Source organism: Polyergus mexicanus, unplaced genomic scaffold, assembly GCF_030449975.1.
Source record: "Polyergus mexicanus isolate NDT 795.1 unplaced genomic scaffold, iyPolMexi1.0 SCAF_17, whole genome shotgun sequence".
NCBI lineage: Eukaryota > Metazoa > Arthropoda > Insecta > Hymenoptera > Formicidae > Polyergus > Polyergus mexicanus.
In genome coordinates, this window is record NW_027223337.1 from 5,193,951 (window position 1) to 5,211,399 (window position 17,449).

Below are 17,449 nucleotides of genomic sequence, written 5' to 3' on the forward strand. Positions count from 1 at the left end.
AAGCAGTGGTATCAACGCAGAGTACTCTTAATTTTTGAAAGAAAAGGGATGTACGGGTGGTCTAGGACACCCTGTATACACAATTTAAAGCAAATGGTATATAAGTGGCTTATGACTATTCTTCCGTGATCTTCGTTTCTGCAGTCGCAAACGCTTAATCACGACCTTGCATCGCGCCGAGGCTCGAGAATGACGTTATATTGTACTATTGTAGCTCCCGCAGCAACTTTGTATAATTATAGGAACGTAAACGAATCGATACCTACAAAGGCTCTCCTAGAAATTGTTCGGGGCTTTTCACACATACACACGCTACTGTCCTAAGCGGCAAATCACGACAAGGGATTTCGAGATTTGAGGGTCCGTTCATCACCTAAGAGCCGCGTAAACGTCTTCCCTTCGACCGGTCTTTCTCTCCTCCCTCCCTCCCTCCTCTTCTCTTCTCCTTCTCGGCGCGTTCGCAGACGCTACCGACAATGGACACTCTCATTTGAATTTATAACGAATACTAGAGTAATTCAATTTTTTGAGATGGCGCACAAAAATTAGAGGCCGCGCTCAAAGCTCGCCAATGAAAAAAAAAAAGACCAGGGAGAAAGGATGGCGCGACGACACGGTGAATAGAGAGAAACACTGGGCGTCGATCGTGCCAATCGTTGAATGGGATCTCGCGATTGCCGATGCATCTCGCTCGTGAGCGTTTCCATTTTTCTGCCAGCTTTCTGCGGCCTCCGTCCTCCCCTTACCCTCCCGCTTCCAGTCGCCGCCGTTGTCTATCCTTATTTCAACGAGCATCACGCTTCTTCCTTTCATCCCGGGCATCTCTCATTGCTCCTCGCCCCGGCACAAAATAATGCCCCCGGCATTAGAAGGGGATAATAATATGGCAGTATCACTCGACACCCTGAACGAAGGACGACTAAGAGAAATCTCTCTCTCTCTCTCTCTTTTCGTGATCTCTTTCGGCTTCTCTTGTTTCTTCTCCCTTCTTCTTCTTCTTCTTCTTCTTCTATTTCGTCTTCCTCTCGTCCCTGTCAATCACGGGATCCATCGTCATCGGGCTCTCACGCCTCGTCGTTCCTTTTTCGGTCTCGTCACGCGTCCCGCGTGCGGTTTCGTCCTTCTTGTATTTGGCGAACCGTCGTCACGGTGGTTTTCGAGATAATTCTCGATACACACGGCACACGGATCTGCCGTAATGTTCCCGACGCGTTTCATTCGCCGCCGTTTCTCATCTCGTCTCTCGCCTCGTCTCTCTCGAGCCTCTTCTCTTTCGGCGCTCGCGATATTATATTCTGTTTGTTTAAGGATCAGTGGGCGCAGTGGGTAGCCAAGCGTGCGGTCGAGGTGACGAGCGCTCTTCTAAAGATAGAGAGTTAATTCCACCCGACTTCTCGGCGATCGTCGGGCGCGGACGATATGATTAGAGGTCTTCGCGTGTTACGAATGGGCGTTATATTAGAATAGATTGCGTACACGAGAGCACGTGTCTATGCAGCGCTCTAACTGCAATTTATGGATTTCGATACTCACCTTACATAGACTCCACCGGTGCTGGGCGAGTCGCGTAATTAAAAATGAAGAAAGCTCATCGGGAAAGTTGTGTCTCTCGTTCAGTTGTATGTACACGATAAAATCTCGGTATCGGTTAGATTTATGATGAACATTAGGGTTGCACGAGACCCAAGACAAGACAATATTCGCAAAAATATTGTATCGGTCTTAAAAATTTTAATCTTGTCTTGGTCTTCAGAGGATTATTTGTATCAAAGATCTTGTCTCGTCTTGTCTTGCCTTGATTTTATTAACAGTTTTTATTTAACACTAAATTATTTGTCAGCTTGATAAAAAACAGAAAATAGTAAGTATATCTGATTTCTTCCGTTATCCGAAGCGCCGAGCACGATTTTCGTTTGTTCTTTACCGCGTATGCTCACGTCTCGATTGTGCAGACGCGGTCTAAAAACGAAAACCAAGTTCTTCCGCTAAATATGCAAACATTTCCGAAAGTGATAATGAAAGTTCGGAAGTAAGTGAAGTTAAACAATGCGCATAGAAAACTTATTTTAAGTACGAAACAAGAAAGAATGAAAAAATCGGCGTACGTTTATTATGTCAAAAAGAAAATGTGACTAAAGAAATAAAAATGAAAAATAGTAACACTGCTGGATTAAAAAAACATTTGGAGAAAGATCATAAAAAAGTATATGAAGATTTATTTGGATTAAAAGCAATGAAAAATAAAATATTGTCAGAGAAACAAAAAGCGATAGATATATTTTTAAACGTAAGTATTGAAATTAAACTTTATAAATTAAGTAATATAAAGTAATTAATTTGCGCTATTTTTACGTCACATTAAAGTGTGTAATGATAATGATGCGCAGACTCTTTAAATTTAAATTTTTTAAAGTTTTTAAATTTATAAATGTTTTTATTTACTAACAATAAATAAAACTTTTTGTCTTTCTCGCCTATTTCCGTATTAATTAAAATCTCCGTTCAGAGATCGGGAACAATTAGATAACTTATTTTTTTAAAAACCAAGACTTCTCGATAAGATCAAGAATCTTGATAATTTGTTTTGGTATTGTCTTGATAATTAATTTAAAATCTTGTCTTGGTATCTCGTGCAACCCTAATCATAAGTATTAACTATACGCTTATTTCTAATTTTGATAGGTTGTTGCATATTAAAAAAAAAATTTAAATAATAATAAATGAATTTATATAACCTCTTCGTTTATTTTCCGATTTCGAAACATTGTCGCAAATTTATCGAACGGCTCCTCTGTCTTTTTTTCGCAATAAAGCCTTAATGATCCTCGTTAATAATTACATCGTCGGCAGGTTCTCTCTTTCTTTCCCCCCCTCGTCATCCTCCCTGCGCGACTACATATAACATATAACTCATCCAGCACGTAGCAGGGCGGGGATGCAATGCTAGAAACATGAATCATTGTCTGACGTAGGTACTGTTATCACTTTATTTCTACCGTGCGTTAATTAATGCCCGGCAATCCCGCGAAATCATTGTCGGGGCAACGGCCTTGCAGCCTTACTCGCTTCATCACCGTTTCGTCGGTTTTTAACGTCGTCAGAATTCGATTTATTCGTATTAATAAGAAAGAGAAGGAGACGTATTTGCGTCTCTTAATCTAATGTCTCATCTATATAGTTTATCTTCGAAAAGTCACGTCCGAATGTTAACATCGATAAAGATTGTTCGGCGAAGGATATGTAATCTATGACGAAGATTAAATTATTCGCATAAATTTAGTCACAATGTATTTCGTTGTGAAGCGACTATTTAAATAGCAAGCTTATAACAGGCTGTTGAACGTTAATAAATCACTACGCGCGTTACGAAGTAAAAAAATAGTACGTACGGTAAAATATTATTCGCGCGGTCGGGTATAATAAATTATGCGGTTTCTCCAAAAATTGTACGCGTATACATTAAGTTAAAAATATTGTACGAAAAACGCGTGTTAAGATTATCTTTTCCACCTTCCTTCTTAGCGATGCTGTTTTCGCGATGGAAGCTACTCTTCGCCGATGAAAAAAAATTCCGCGCCCAATAGCAGCGAGGGGTTACAGTACATCAGACTGTTGACGCTCGTAATATTCGCAGAAAATACGTCCGGGTTCGCCGAGTCATATATCACGAGTGGCTAGCTCTCGTAAGCAGGCAGAAGAAGCACGACGAAGGTATACATAGGTAAACGTGGCTTTTTACAACGTTACCTATTTTCTTCGCTTCCTAAACAAGTGTCGTCGCTGCGATGTTATATATCAGTATACAACAAGCTCTTACGTAGACAATATTTAATTATTTTAAATAATTAAATAAAAACAAAATAAAATAATTATACAATCGTAAAACGGTATAATATTTATGTTATATTTGTATTTTATTATTTTACTGTTATTCTATCAGCTGTCAATTAAAAAAATTCATATTTCGCTGCGCATACAGCACTGAAGCTTGCAACAACATTGCTGCAACATTATAATATTGCATATTGCAGTTTAATGTTGCAGAAATATTGCAAAGACATTATTTTACAATATAACTTCAGCAATGTTACAGCAACATTCCAAAAATATTACAAAAAAAGTATTCAATAATCGCTAGTTCATTCGTTTATCACTATGCAGCGCATGTTGTTCTATCTATTCCGCATTTAATTTTTAGTCACGATGATTATATAAAGTTTACAAAGAGCGGCAAGTAAGATTAAAAAGATATAATAACTATTTTTGTTAGTTTAAGTCGTATGATGTGACCCCAATACAGGGGACTGGGACATTGGACTAAGAATTCTTTTAATAGTTTCCATTCTTATATAAAATCAAAAATTTGATAATAATTTTCTAATATGCAAGATACTTCAGATCTTAATAAATAAATTTTGAGATTTTATAAAGACAAGAGAGATGTGAAAAAACTCGTTGTATGCGTAAATTCACCACAATCTTTTTGCATCCGGATATCTGAATATTTCGGATACAAAGAAATTGTGAATTTACGCAATTGCAAATTGAGTTTTTTCTTATTTCTCTTAGATATTCTCTGTCACTGAAGGAAGTCGAATGTGTACTGAAAAATTTACATTTTATAATTTCGTTATTATTATAATACAGAAAAACTATATACACGCTAGATCCTGACTCTTATAGGCCTAATTTCTTATTATTTTTTTCATATGTTAAAGATATTATGTCGATAAATATACATAAAGCATTATCGCATATATATTATATTGCTATGTTGCTGCAATATTATATTGCAATATTTCTGTAGGCGGACATTTTACTGTTGCTGCAATATCATAACAACGTTGCAGCAACATATCGCAATGTTTCTGCAATAATTGCAATATTGCAGAAAAATGTTGCTGCAATGTTATTGCAATCTTGCGGTGCTGTATGGGTGGAATCATCAAGTCCAAATTCGCGAGACGCCCGTGGTACGAGAGGAATTTCGGGTTCGGGGCGCACATGTGCGGACAATGATCATTACCGTCGTATAACGACGGGATCGATAATCGATCGAGGGGGCCCGCGATCGATCGGCAAACAGCACCCTCCGCGCAATGCACCCACCACCACCGGTCGTTAGGCTAAATTAAGTGGTTTACACTTTGTTTGATCGGGACCCTACGGAGGCCCGAATTAAGTTGTTATCGCGAATTAGCTGATTATACCGGGCGGCGGTGCGAGGTGTCGGTTTGATTTGTTGTGCTCGCGAAACACCGCGCCGGTTTGTTTATGCGCCACGCCTCGCGTGCCCCCTTCCGCCGCGCGGCTTCCAGATCGGCTTATGGCTTGACCCCGAAAATAAGCCGCGCTGATGGCAGCTGATCGTTCTGACCCGGTCCCCGCTCCCACCCTCGCGCGTGACCCTTCGCCCGCAGCTTTCGCCACTTTCGCGCGGGGCCCTTAATTGGGACGGATTTTAATAGCGTGCGATCATAACGAATTATCCGAAAGACCCGGGTATCGTCCATAGCAAACCAACGGACACGTGCAAAATTGACGTTGCGCCCCCGATATTTTGGCGTGGATAAATCAGAATTTTTTCCTTCATCCCCAATCATAGGAAGACCCAGGAAAGATATCGAAAAATGTTTCCATTTTATCTCTTTATTTCTCCTATCCAGTGTAATGGACGTTCATTTTACTGCAATTTTTCAATATACATACATTAAGAATATATATATTTATAATACTTTTAAGTCTCTCCCCTCTGTCTTCTCATGGTGCATTAGAATGTTTGTTACATTACATAGTATGAAAAAATCATCTTTGTGTGAATAATTATTTTTATATACGATTAAATATATGTATAAGATTTCCTTGTTGCAAAAAGAAAAAAAAAAAAAATATAAATCGCATTAAAACCAACCACTCGAGAAACCAAAGAATTTTTGGCATCATTTGCCGATAAGACAAACAATCATCTCGATAGAATTCCGTATAATGTCAAATATTAATGTGTATAATCGTGACGTATATTCCACGTATATACAACCATTACCGAGGGTATTGATACAACGGAATCTCTCTCGAGTTAACGAACCATCGCAGGATCCGAGATAAGTGACAAGAGGGGAGGGAGGTACGGAGCCGGGGAAGGGTGGGAAGGAGCCGTCGCGTCGCGCGAAAGAGAGACGCGAGGAGAGGCGAGAAAGGATAAGGACGTTTCGCGCGTGGAATGGAAAGAGAGATCCCGCGCCATATTTTCCACGAAAATTATAGCCATCTATGCGCGTAATCCCCTTTATAGCCGCGTTGCATCAAATTATAACTGCAGCGGCGCGCGCGTTTTCTCTCCTCGTCCCCCTCTCTTCGTCCCACGTTCGAGACTCGTCTCGAGGCCTCGATCGTCTCTTTCCCCTCCCCCCCCCCCGCCCCCCCTAGACCCCTCGACCACCCTGACAACCATCTCTCACGATGCTCGTTTTTCCTTTTTTCGCCTCGTGTTCTCGTCGCCGAAGCCTCGTAAAACGGTGCGCAGCATTCCGCCAATCATCGCGCCGGCGAGACGCGTGACCCCCGCGATCCCGGGGCCGCGACCTAACCGAACCCGAGCCGACTTCAGCTCGTCGATCCACGTGGACACGGTGATAAATCGATATAAGTCATTGATACACACGGGGTTCGAAGTACTCTGCGTTGATACCACTGCTTTGCTAAAACTGTTTAGGAAATAAATGTGTCCTTCGCTGTAAATTAATAAATCGAGATAAAAATGTCTGTGTCTTGAGAAATGACAAGGATTAAGGGCTGAAATGAAGTTTCCCGTTTATTTTCAGGAAAAAAAAGGAAAAAAAAAAGAAAAAAGAAGATTCTCTAACGCGAGATTTGCAAAATCGAGATATACAGGGTGTCCCATTTTAAAGGATCCACTCAAATATCTCAGAAACACTGCGTTAAATCGAAAAATGTTTCAAACAAAAGTTATGTGGCTTCAAGGGGGCCATAAGATGGTGACAATTATTTGACCTTGGAAAATTATTTGAAGGTCATGTGAAGGTCAACTTTAAAATCTTAAATGGAAACCCACATTTTTTATTTAATATTCTTGTAGCTGACATCGAGAGCTTTCCAAAACACTATAATAAAGTATTTTTTTATTAAGTACTTTTTGAGTTATTTTATATTTTAATCTGACATATTTACATATAAAAAAATTAAATATCTCGTAAAATATTTAGTTTTTGATAATCTTACCGTAATACTTCTATGTACAGAATAATGAGACAAATCAATTAGTATAAAAAAAAAAAAATTGTTTTTAAGAAAATTATTTAAAATGTATTCTTTTTTTTAACAATTATTTGATCTTTGCACTTGAAAGATATCGTAAAATTCTCTCGGCGTGATAACGATAACCAATATGTTTTCTAATTACTACGTTAAGCTTCTCCTATGAATATCATAGTCTTTTTCTTGATTTCTCCGATTTCGAGAAATCAATTCAATTATTTTAAACTTCAGAAATCTTCCGTTACTGTGATTGTCTACACTCAAATGACTTAATGTACGCAATTTCTCTCTATATTTAAATTTATTAACATATATTGTAAAAATGACAGCCAAAGACTCCGAGCTTAAATGCTTCTAGTCTGCTAGCTCTCGATTAATTAACATGGATAGAGCGCTTGTTGAAGGAAAATAACGCAGGATTATCTAGGATGATAATCGGCCTCGATCGATCGCGTAGGAGATAAATCTTTAAAAGCAGACTTCCGCTGTGATAATCGTTAACCTTAAGCAGCGTTATTATTCGTGGCAGTAAAGGCGCACGCGTGTGTGCGTGTGTGCGGTCGTGCTAGACGTTTACAATCTTACCGAGAATTTCTTAAGATAAATTGTTATTGCGTTGAGGGAAAGTGTTCGCTGATAACTCTGCCGAATGCTATTTTGCCTCGTTCCTCTTTTAATTAATTCAAACGCGCGTTTGCACGATTAAAATTAAGACGGATCTCGTGAAAATAATTATCGCATCTCTTCATTAATATAATTTATAAATGAATCTTGTAAAGAATGTTTAAAAAAAAAATAGAATATATAAATTCGATATATACGGACGAGATCCGAAATTTACGTTAATCATGGATTGTAACGGAGAGCCTTAAAGAGTATCAGGGAGATCTCAAAGAGATTTAAATAATATAATAATAATCTTTATTTAACTTCAGCTTAACGCCAAGAAGTGGACTTGGTTTACACAATACCTATAACTCACATACCTTTCTCATTCTCTCATACATACCCTTATAACTACCTTATATTCCTATTTTTTCTTATAACCTTCTCCTTCTCCTTCCAAATTTTCCTTAATAACCTTCCTTTCGCATCATCTAAAATATCGTTCCACAATTTTTCCTCTACTTCATTCTCATCCTTACCTATTTCTATAAACCAACTTTTAGTTACATCACACTCTTTAAAATAATGACTTATACAATCGTCGCCTATACCGCAAAATACACAGGCATACGCTTCCTCCCCTAACCAATATTTATTTCTATCCTCCATGTTTCCGCACCTTAACCTTAATAAAGCTCTTACGCTGTCGCCTAAATTTCCTATATCCACATTTCCTTCCCTTAAATACATTGGCCTTTCCAACCTTATTTCCAAATCCTTGTATTTCTTATTACATCTAGCTTCCCTAATTTTATTATCCTCTAATTGTCTCTGCACTTCCCTGTCCCTAGTTCTCAACTCCTCTCTAATATCAATTCCTTCCTCTCTTAAAATTTCTAATGCTTCGATACCCCACCCATTTCTATTATAATATTTTTCTCTCTCCCTACTATACATATCCCCCCCTCTATTTACTTCTTTTTCCATCCAACACTTTTTTACCCATCTACTTTCTTCCATACCTCTTATCTTTTCCTCATATCTACAAAACCTTATACCCCACTCTATCCTTAATTTGTTTAAACCTAATTCTCAAAGAGATTTAAATATCTTTCGATCTTCTTAGTACTTTATTTTAGAGTGATTATTGATTTTTTTCGAATAAATATACCTTCCCCCTTTTCTCACAGGGAACAAATTACGTTAGATCAACGAAGTGTATTCGGATTTAATTCGAGAAACACCTCTTTTTTCCTTCTCTCTTTTATCGTCTCGCTTCTATCTCTCGCTGTTTCGTACGCGAAAGGAACTGCCATCGTAAGGCGTTCCTCGCCATCGGAATCTCAGGATGCAGAAGAAATCGCGAGGACGTGCCAACCTGCAATTGTTCCCCGATGTAATCGCTCGCACCGATCCGGTCCATGCGACGTTCTCCTGGGAGAATCTGGAAATTCGCGCCCCATCGCAATCACGCCTGATCGCGAAATCGAGTTCCCATCGCGAGATTAATTGCCGTTTTCCTCTCTCGCGAGTGTTTATTCGCGCTTGTTTAAAAATATGAAAAACGAAGATGTGTGACAAATAATTTGAAAATCAAATATCGATCTTCTTAGGCTGCGAAAAGATCCTTCGAGAGAATCCCGATTTTTCTTCCGCGAGAAGGGAAGGATTTTCGCGAGGGAAGAAGTGGTGAGATCGATATACGCTTATGGAGAGAATCGAAGTCGGGGAATAAGGAGCGGGAACATAATTATCCGACGAGTCGAGAAATCCAAAGACCGCGAGAAGGAGGGAGATAAAGGGAAACGATGGAATCGCGGGAGTGGAAGAGACGGAGAGGGGAGGGGGTTTATTCTTCGGTGCGACTGGAATCCGAAATGTTCGGGGGGGGCACGTTATCTTCTTGCGTCGTCCCTCGACAGTGCCATTCGCGGATTCCACGATACAGGGTCTGTATGAGTCTGTATGGGTGCGTTGGATGCGCAAGTTTTAAATAAGCGAGCGCACGTGCGCGAGATGATGGACCTTCGTATCTTGCACGAGGGCGATGTGAAAAAGTACTTGTAAGGAAAGATGAACAGAAGGAATCGGGCGTTCATTTTTGCACGCGCGAAAGATATATACGTATATATATTTTATAAAATATTATTCTTGGTACTTTTTTCTTATCTATAATTTATGCCACAATTGCGATATTCCATTTTATGCTAATCGAAATTATCACTCGTTTATACCGGAGTAAGCTCTCTAATCTCTAATTCTATGGTATGCCTCAAGTATTGCTGCGAAGCAGGATATAAGATATAAGTCTTGACATTTTTTACCATTCTTCGAATAAGAGACAATTAATTGTTGAATCTCTCTCTCTCTCTCTCTCTCTCTCTCTCTCTCTCTCTCTCGCACGCGCGCGCACGCTATGTATTTGATTTTTGCCAAATTCTCATCAAATTATATGACAATTATATAAAATTTTGTTTCTTGGAAAAATACTGCTATACTTTTTAAATATATATTTAAGTTTTGACAAATTAAAGTGTTTACGTAATTATCGATATTTTCTTTTCTCTTCGATATCCTGCAAGCTCTAATTGTCACATCTCTCTTAACCCATACAGCACCGCAAGATTGCAACAACATTGCAGCAACATTTTTCTGCAAGATTGCAACATTGCAGAAACATTGCGAAATGTTGCTGCAACGTTGTTATGATATTGCAGCAACAGTAAAATGTCCGCCTACAGAAATATTGCAATATAATATTGCAGCAACATAGCAATATAATATATATGCGATAATGCTTTATGTATATTTATCGACATAATATCTTTAACATATGAAAAAAATAATAAGAAATTAGGCATATAAGAATCAGGATTTAGTGTGTATATAAATTTTGCTGTATTATAATAATAACGAAATTATAAATTGTAAATTTTTCGGTACACATTCGACTTCCTTCAGTGACAGAGAATATCTAAGGGAAATAAGAAAAAACTCAATTTACAATTGCGTAAATTCACAATTTCTTTGTATCCGAAATATTCAGATATCCGGATGCAAAAAGATTGTGGTGAATTTACGCATACAACGAGTTTTTTCACATCTCTCTTGTCTTTATAAAATCTCAAAATTTATTTATTAAGATCTGAAGTATCTTGCATATTAGAAAATTATTATCAAATTTTTGATTTTATATAAGAATGGAAACTATTAAAAGAATTCTTAGTCCAATGTCTGAGTCCCCTGTGTTGGGATTATATCATACAACTTAAGCTAATAAAACTAGTTATTATATCTTTTATCTTATTAGCCGCTCTTTGTAAACTTTATATAATCATCGTAAAAATAAAATGCGGAATAGATAGCGCAATATGCGCTGCATAGCGGTAAACGAATAAACTAGCGATTATCGAATACTTTTTTTAGAATATTTTTGGAATGTTGCTGTAACATTACTAAAGTTATATTGTAAAATAACGTCTTTGTAATATTTCTGCAACATTAAACTACAATATGCAATATTGCAATATTGCAGCAATGTTGTTGCAAGTTTTAGTGCTGTATGGGAAGAGCCGAAATTGAAAATGAAAAGTTGGCAAAAATCGAATATACAGCACGAGCTTTAACAATTAATTATCTCTTATTCGAAGAATGGTAAGAAGTGTCAAGATATATCCTGCTTCGCGTCAAGTACAGTTAAAGCTCCTTATTCGCGGGTTTACTCTATTCGCGCTTTCAGTATTCGTGGAGTAAAAATTTGTAAGCACTCTAATTATTCGCGACCAGAAAATTCCGTATTCGCGGTCAAATTTTCAATTCTATTCTATTGTATATAAAAACTGACACTGAACTTAAAAAACCTAGACGAATAAGATTTTGTCAAATGATCTTTGTAAGTCCTTCATGAAAATGTCTCACGTAGAGAATGATCTGATTTTGAAAAGAGAGATCGAAGAAAGTGAAATTATATATTTTTACGCAATATGTATATATCATGTAAAAAATCTTATATCTTATAAAATCATATATATCTTATAAAATTTAAGTTTTCGTTGCCTTTATACAAAGTAATTGAATTGTTAGAATTAAAGCTAATCGACATCAGTAGGCTTTTGCACTAACTAAATGAATCAATTTGTAAAAATCAATTCGCGAGCTCTAAGATGTGCATATATCGTATAATCAAAAAACCTACAATCTAGAATTTAATCGAGTTCGCGTACAATCGGGAGTCGCAGAAAAGGTGAAAGGGAAAAAGAGAGAGAGAGAGAGAAGAAAGAGAGCGCCGCATCCCGTAGCGGGTAACGAGTCGAGACGGCCTGAGAACATCGGCGGTGCCACTTCAAAGCGGGAATCCCGCGCAATCAGGCCCCCCTGCCCTTCCGAGGCACGCTTGAAAAACCGAGCAACGAGGGTACCGCCGCGCCTTCCACGTCCCCCGCGTCTCTCGCGAGCCCTCGCGCAGCTTCGCGCTGTCGGTCCAGAGCGACCAGAGAGAGAGAGAGAGAGAGTAATCTCGGAGCACCGATGCCGGCGACACTATCGTGCACCATCTCTTTCTCCCTTTCTCTTTTACTATCAACAATAAGATAAAAGAGAATTACTCAAACCTTCGTTGTACAATACGTTCATTACGTATCTAAAGAGTCACTAATACGGTTCGCGTCGCGAAAAGTTGTCAAATGATAAAATTTTAATTTGGAAAAATTTACTTTTTATTATTTAAACGATATATCAAGCTGAGGAGTAATTATTAATATAGAAAATAAAAATAGATAAAAAAAAATGCTATACATATTATTTATATAAGACAGTGTTACACACATCTATAATATATTTAATAATTATATATAAATTAATATCAGAGTTCGATATGAACACAAGTATCCTTTTATAAGATTAATCACGGGACATACAATCCCGTGATGCGTTCAAGTATCATTAGAAAAGACGCGAAAATGTATTAATTAGCCGGATGAAAATATCCAAGCTCCAAGACAGTTACGAGTAATTGCATCCGTATAAAATATTACCGTCGTATTAATATACGAAATGTGAGTGCTTGGATATAATTTAATGCATTTCTACTGTCGACGTAATAAATCCTCGTTTTAATATCCCTTTCTTCCTCGCGAATAAAATTCTCTCTCTCTCTCTCTCTCTCTCTATCCATTCTAAACTTTGCCATCCGCAATGCTTTGGTCGGATTAACATAATCCTTGCAGGACACTATCGGTATTGAGAAATCGTATTTGCCTATGCTAATTTATGAACGAGTTATTCTTTTTCCAAGGAAAATCAAAACTTTTCTACAAAATCAATATAATTTCATATCTCGCCGCAGATTACTCACGATACGAATAGTTGTTCGCGATAATTGGCTTGTTTTCTCGTCGACGTTGGCTTATTTTTTTCCAGCGTACTAAATTCTATTAAATGCACGTTTCTGATCGCTTTATCCGTGCCTTGCTCGTCATCAATATCTGGACTTTCTTTCGCGAGATAATCGTCCGTAAAATATAAATGTTCATTTCAGCCGATTAATGATAATGAGCAGATGTCACCCATCTTTTTTACGATCTCCGTAAACAAATTAATTACGTATTCGGGAATTACGGCATTAGAATATCGATTCTCGATCCGATTTACAATCCGTCGTATAAATCCGGAGATGCCGTAAATCAAGTTAGCAGGTTGCGAAAAAACAGCTTGTAATTTTTTTTTTTTTTTTTTTCAAAGTAGACAAATTTCAATTGATCTTGTACGCATATTAATTTATCGATAGATTCTCATTGATAAGCTCTTTATTAATTTTTATTGATTCGCGTGATGTTTTAATAGATCTTTAAAAATTCGTAATACAAATTTATAGCGGACAGGAACGATGTTATGGTTATCGGTATTTAATTACCCATTTGTTGATTACATTTTTTAATTAATCTCCAGTAACTTTGAATCTCTCGTGAGAAAACTGTTTACAATAAATCTTCATAACGACGATTGAAGCGTAAGATATCATCAAAGTCGGAAAAATAAGAAATAAAAATTGCAATTTACGACATACAAGGCTTAAAAAAAAAAAAAAAAAAAATCTACAAATTAAAAAAAATTGCTTCGAATCCTTCATTATAATATCTAGGTATTTATTGAAATTAGTTAAACGTAGCATAATAATACGCGAACATTTCAAAAGGATATTATCTAATCATAAATGTATTTCCGCTAGACACACACAATAAACGACGAATGCGCGTCGCATATAGTGTCGATTTGTGACCGATAAGATCTAGCGATCGCAAAAAATAGCGTGCAGATCGTCGCAGAGGCGAGACATTATAATTACATACTGCTGCTTCAAGAGCTTCATACGTCAAATCCTGTCACAAATTGCGCAAAAAGCGCGATAACAATCGAAATTGCGTTACTTCCTGTCGACGATCGGCTTGTTTTCTTTTTCCGCATTTGAACGCGTAAACGCGTCGCAGATTATGGGATTTATATAAGAGCAAAGAGAAGGCTTTTGCGGACAAGTGTGCATAGAGCATCAAGCTAAGCAGGATGATTAAGCTATTCCTGATTACTTTACTTTGCGCGACGCTGGTGGTAAGAAATTTGCGATGATAATTTATTTATAATCTCAGAAATAAAGTAACGCGCAAATCGTACACGTTGCATTAACATAAATACCATAAATTAAAAACAAAAAGAAGAATTTTTTAAATATACTATAATAATAAAAAGAAAGCGCGTATACAGAGTGTCCCATTTTAAAGGACCCACTCAAATATCTCAGAAACACTGCATTAAATCGAAAAATGTTTCAAACAAAAGTTGTGTGGCCTCAAGGGGGCCATAAGACGGTGACAATGATTTGACCTTGGAAAATCATTTGAAGGTCATGTGAGGGTCAACTTTAAAATCTTAAATGGAAACCTCCATTTTTTATTTAGTATTCTTGTAGCTGACATCGAGAGCTTTCCAAAACACTATAATAAAGTATTTTTTCATCAAGTACTTTTTGAATTATTTTATATTTTAATCTGACATATTTTGATATAAAAAATAAAATATTTCGTAAAATATTCAGTTTTCGATAATTTTACCGTAATACTTCTATGTACAGAATAATAAAACAAATTAATTTGTGCCAAAAAAAAACAAATAATTGTTTAAAAAAATACATTATAAATAATTTTCTTAAAAACAATTTTTTGTTTTATACTAATTGAGTGGGTCCTTTAAAATGGGACACCCCGTATATAAGAACAAATTTTTCATAGCTTATATATTATCGAGAGAATAGATGTAAATAATGTACTTTTACCTTTTCTCAAATAATCTCTTTTAAAACATTTGTTTCGAACGTAATTCCATTATACATTAAACGTTAAATAATACTGATTATTCAGAGTTATTAGTTTTTTGATATTAGAAAATAATTGCAATATTATTTGTATCTTAATGTCAATTAGATTCTACGAAAATTATATCTGTGAAATAAAAAAAAATTGAATTGCCCTTTCAGTTCGCCGATTCGCCAGTTCAGGACTTCCAAGATGTAAGTAAGATGCATGGCTAAATGATTTAAATATGTATAATGTTATGCTTCATTTCAATGAGATTTTCTTCTATTCGACAAAATTTGAAATGTATAAAAAAAAAAAGATATGTAAATAATTTCTCTCGTATTTTCATCGAATACATTAGAAGATAGTATTTATTTAAAGGCATGGGAGAAACCGGTGAACGGATTTCTCAGTATGGCTGATCACTTTATGGGACGTGGTAGTTTGGTGCGACGATCGGCACAGGGACCATCGAGACCACCAGGAGGTGGAGGATCCGGAGGAGCAGGAGGAGGAGCACAAATGGGAGGAGGATTTGGAGGAGGAGCAGGAAAAAAATAATAGAATCAGCTCGTCAGAATAAATAGTTTTTATGCTCTTTATTTAGGTAAATGTTTGTTAAACTGCGAAGCACGATCCATAAGTCGATTCTAGAAATTTATGCGTTTATTTCAATAATTATTCAAAAATTAATTAATAATAATGAAATTATTAATAAAATTATATAGTCGATATATTAGCTTTTCACTACATTTTTACTTTATTAATAATAATATCGATTGTTTGAAATATTTGGCAGTTTAAAATTAATGATATTAATATCTAATATTTAACATATTAGTCTCACGATTAAACTCGATAAGAGAAGTTTAAAGAATTAAGTATATTTTCGATGATTGTATATAATTCACGAGAGACTTTTATTTCTAAAAGATTGTATACAGATTTAATATTTAAAAAAAATATTGATATCGAAAATAGCATTACAGATTAATTTGTATTTATTTCATAGGTCCAATATGGAGATACCGAAGCCTATCGTTGTAAGATGGATAAAAGTGATTTAGATTTCACTCAATACCTTGACACGTCTTATTAGAGTACCTTGCACGCTTGAGAATCTCGATGATTTCAGATTTACAATAATAAAACTTCGCACCGTATGATATTTATTATAATATCCATTTTATTCGATCCCATCCGTACTTGTTTTTAACGAAACCGAAATAATGCGTGAAAGCTCTTTTAATTTTGATTATATATGTATTTTTCGTTATTAAATTTCTCTTACATTTTCCATCTAATAAGAATAAATTTTAAATGCTATTATTATTTAATAGTATTTCAAATATTATATTTATTATACAATATTAAATATTATAAATAAATTTTAAATATCGGACTAATTCTGTACTAGAAGTATTACGGTAAAATTATCGAAAACTGAATATTTTACGAAGTATTTTATTTTTTATATCAAAATATGTCAGATTAAAATATAAAATAACTCAAAAAGTACTTAATGAAAAAATAGTTTATTATAGTGTTTTGGAAAGCTCTCGATATCAGCTACAAGAATATTAAATAAAAAATGAAGGTTTCCATTTAAGATTTTAAAGTTGACCTTCACATGACCTTCAAATGATTTTCCAAGGTCAAATAATTGTCACCATCTTATGGCCCCCTTGAAGCCACACAACTTTTGTTTGAAACATTTTTCTCTACCGGGCTTGGTTTTTGAGATATTCGACTGGATGGATTAAAATGGGCCACCCAGTATATTTGAAATAAATTGTCGTTCTTCAAGAGCCACGCATGACTAAAAACTACTATTCGCGCAATCGATCGCGCGATTTTATTACACTTTTAGATTTTCATCGTTTCGCAAAAAAAAAAAAAAAAAAAAAATCTTCCAGTTAAGAATATATTTAACGAGAGAAGAGAGAGATTATTTATCGCGTTAATAACATTATACGCAACTTTATACGCATTAATCGCGATATAAACAAATAAAAGATAGAATGATGTTCTCACCGAACGTATTTGTTATCCGTCCCCGCTGGTCTGTTCCATCGCCTTTAATCGCGTCATCGAATTCGTTCCGTCGCCTTTAATCATGGCGTCGCGGTCCGCTCCATCGCCTTTAGTCATATCGTCGAATCCGTTTCGTGCGTCGTCCTTTTTTTGCCCACCACTAAGTTATGTCTCGACGGGAGGAGGGA

General features: G+C 36.2%; 1 protein-coding gene across 2 annotated transcripts in view; it reads right to left on the reverse strand.

Annotated features, from left to right (window-relative positions):
• The window catches only part of LOC138940628 (uncharacterized), a 23,272-nt gene extending 5,933 nt beyond the window's left edge, over window positions 1-17,339 (reverse strand). The window contains exon 1 of one of the 2 annotated variants that reach the window (XM_070309701.1): window positions 17,262-17,335. The gene's annotated coding sequence lies outside the window, so the exon portion shown is untranslated. Of the gene's footprint in view, window positions 1-17,261 lie in introns of both variants that reach the window. The other variant, XM_070309702.1, reaches the window with a different exon arrangement.
• Window positions 17,340-17,449: the final 110 nt, after the last annotated feature.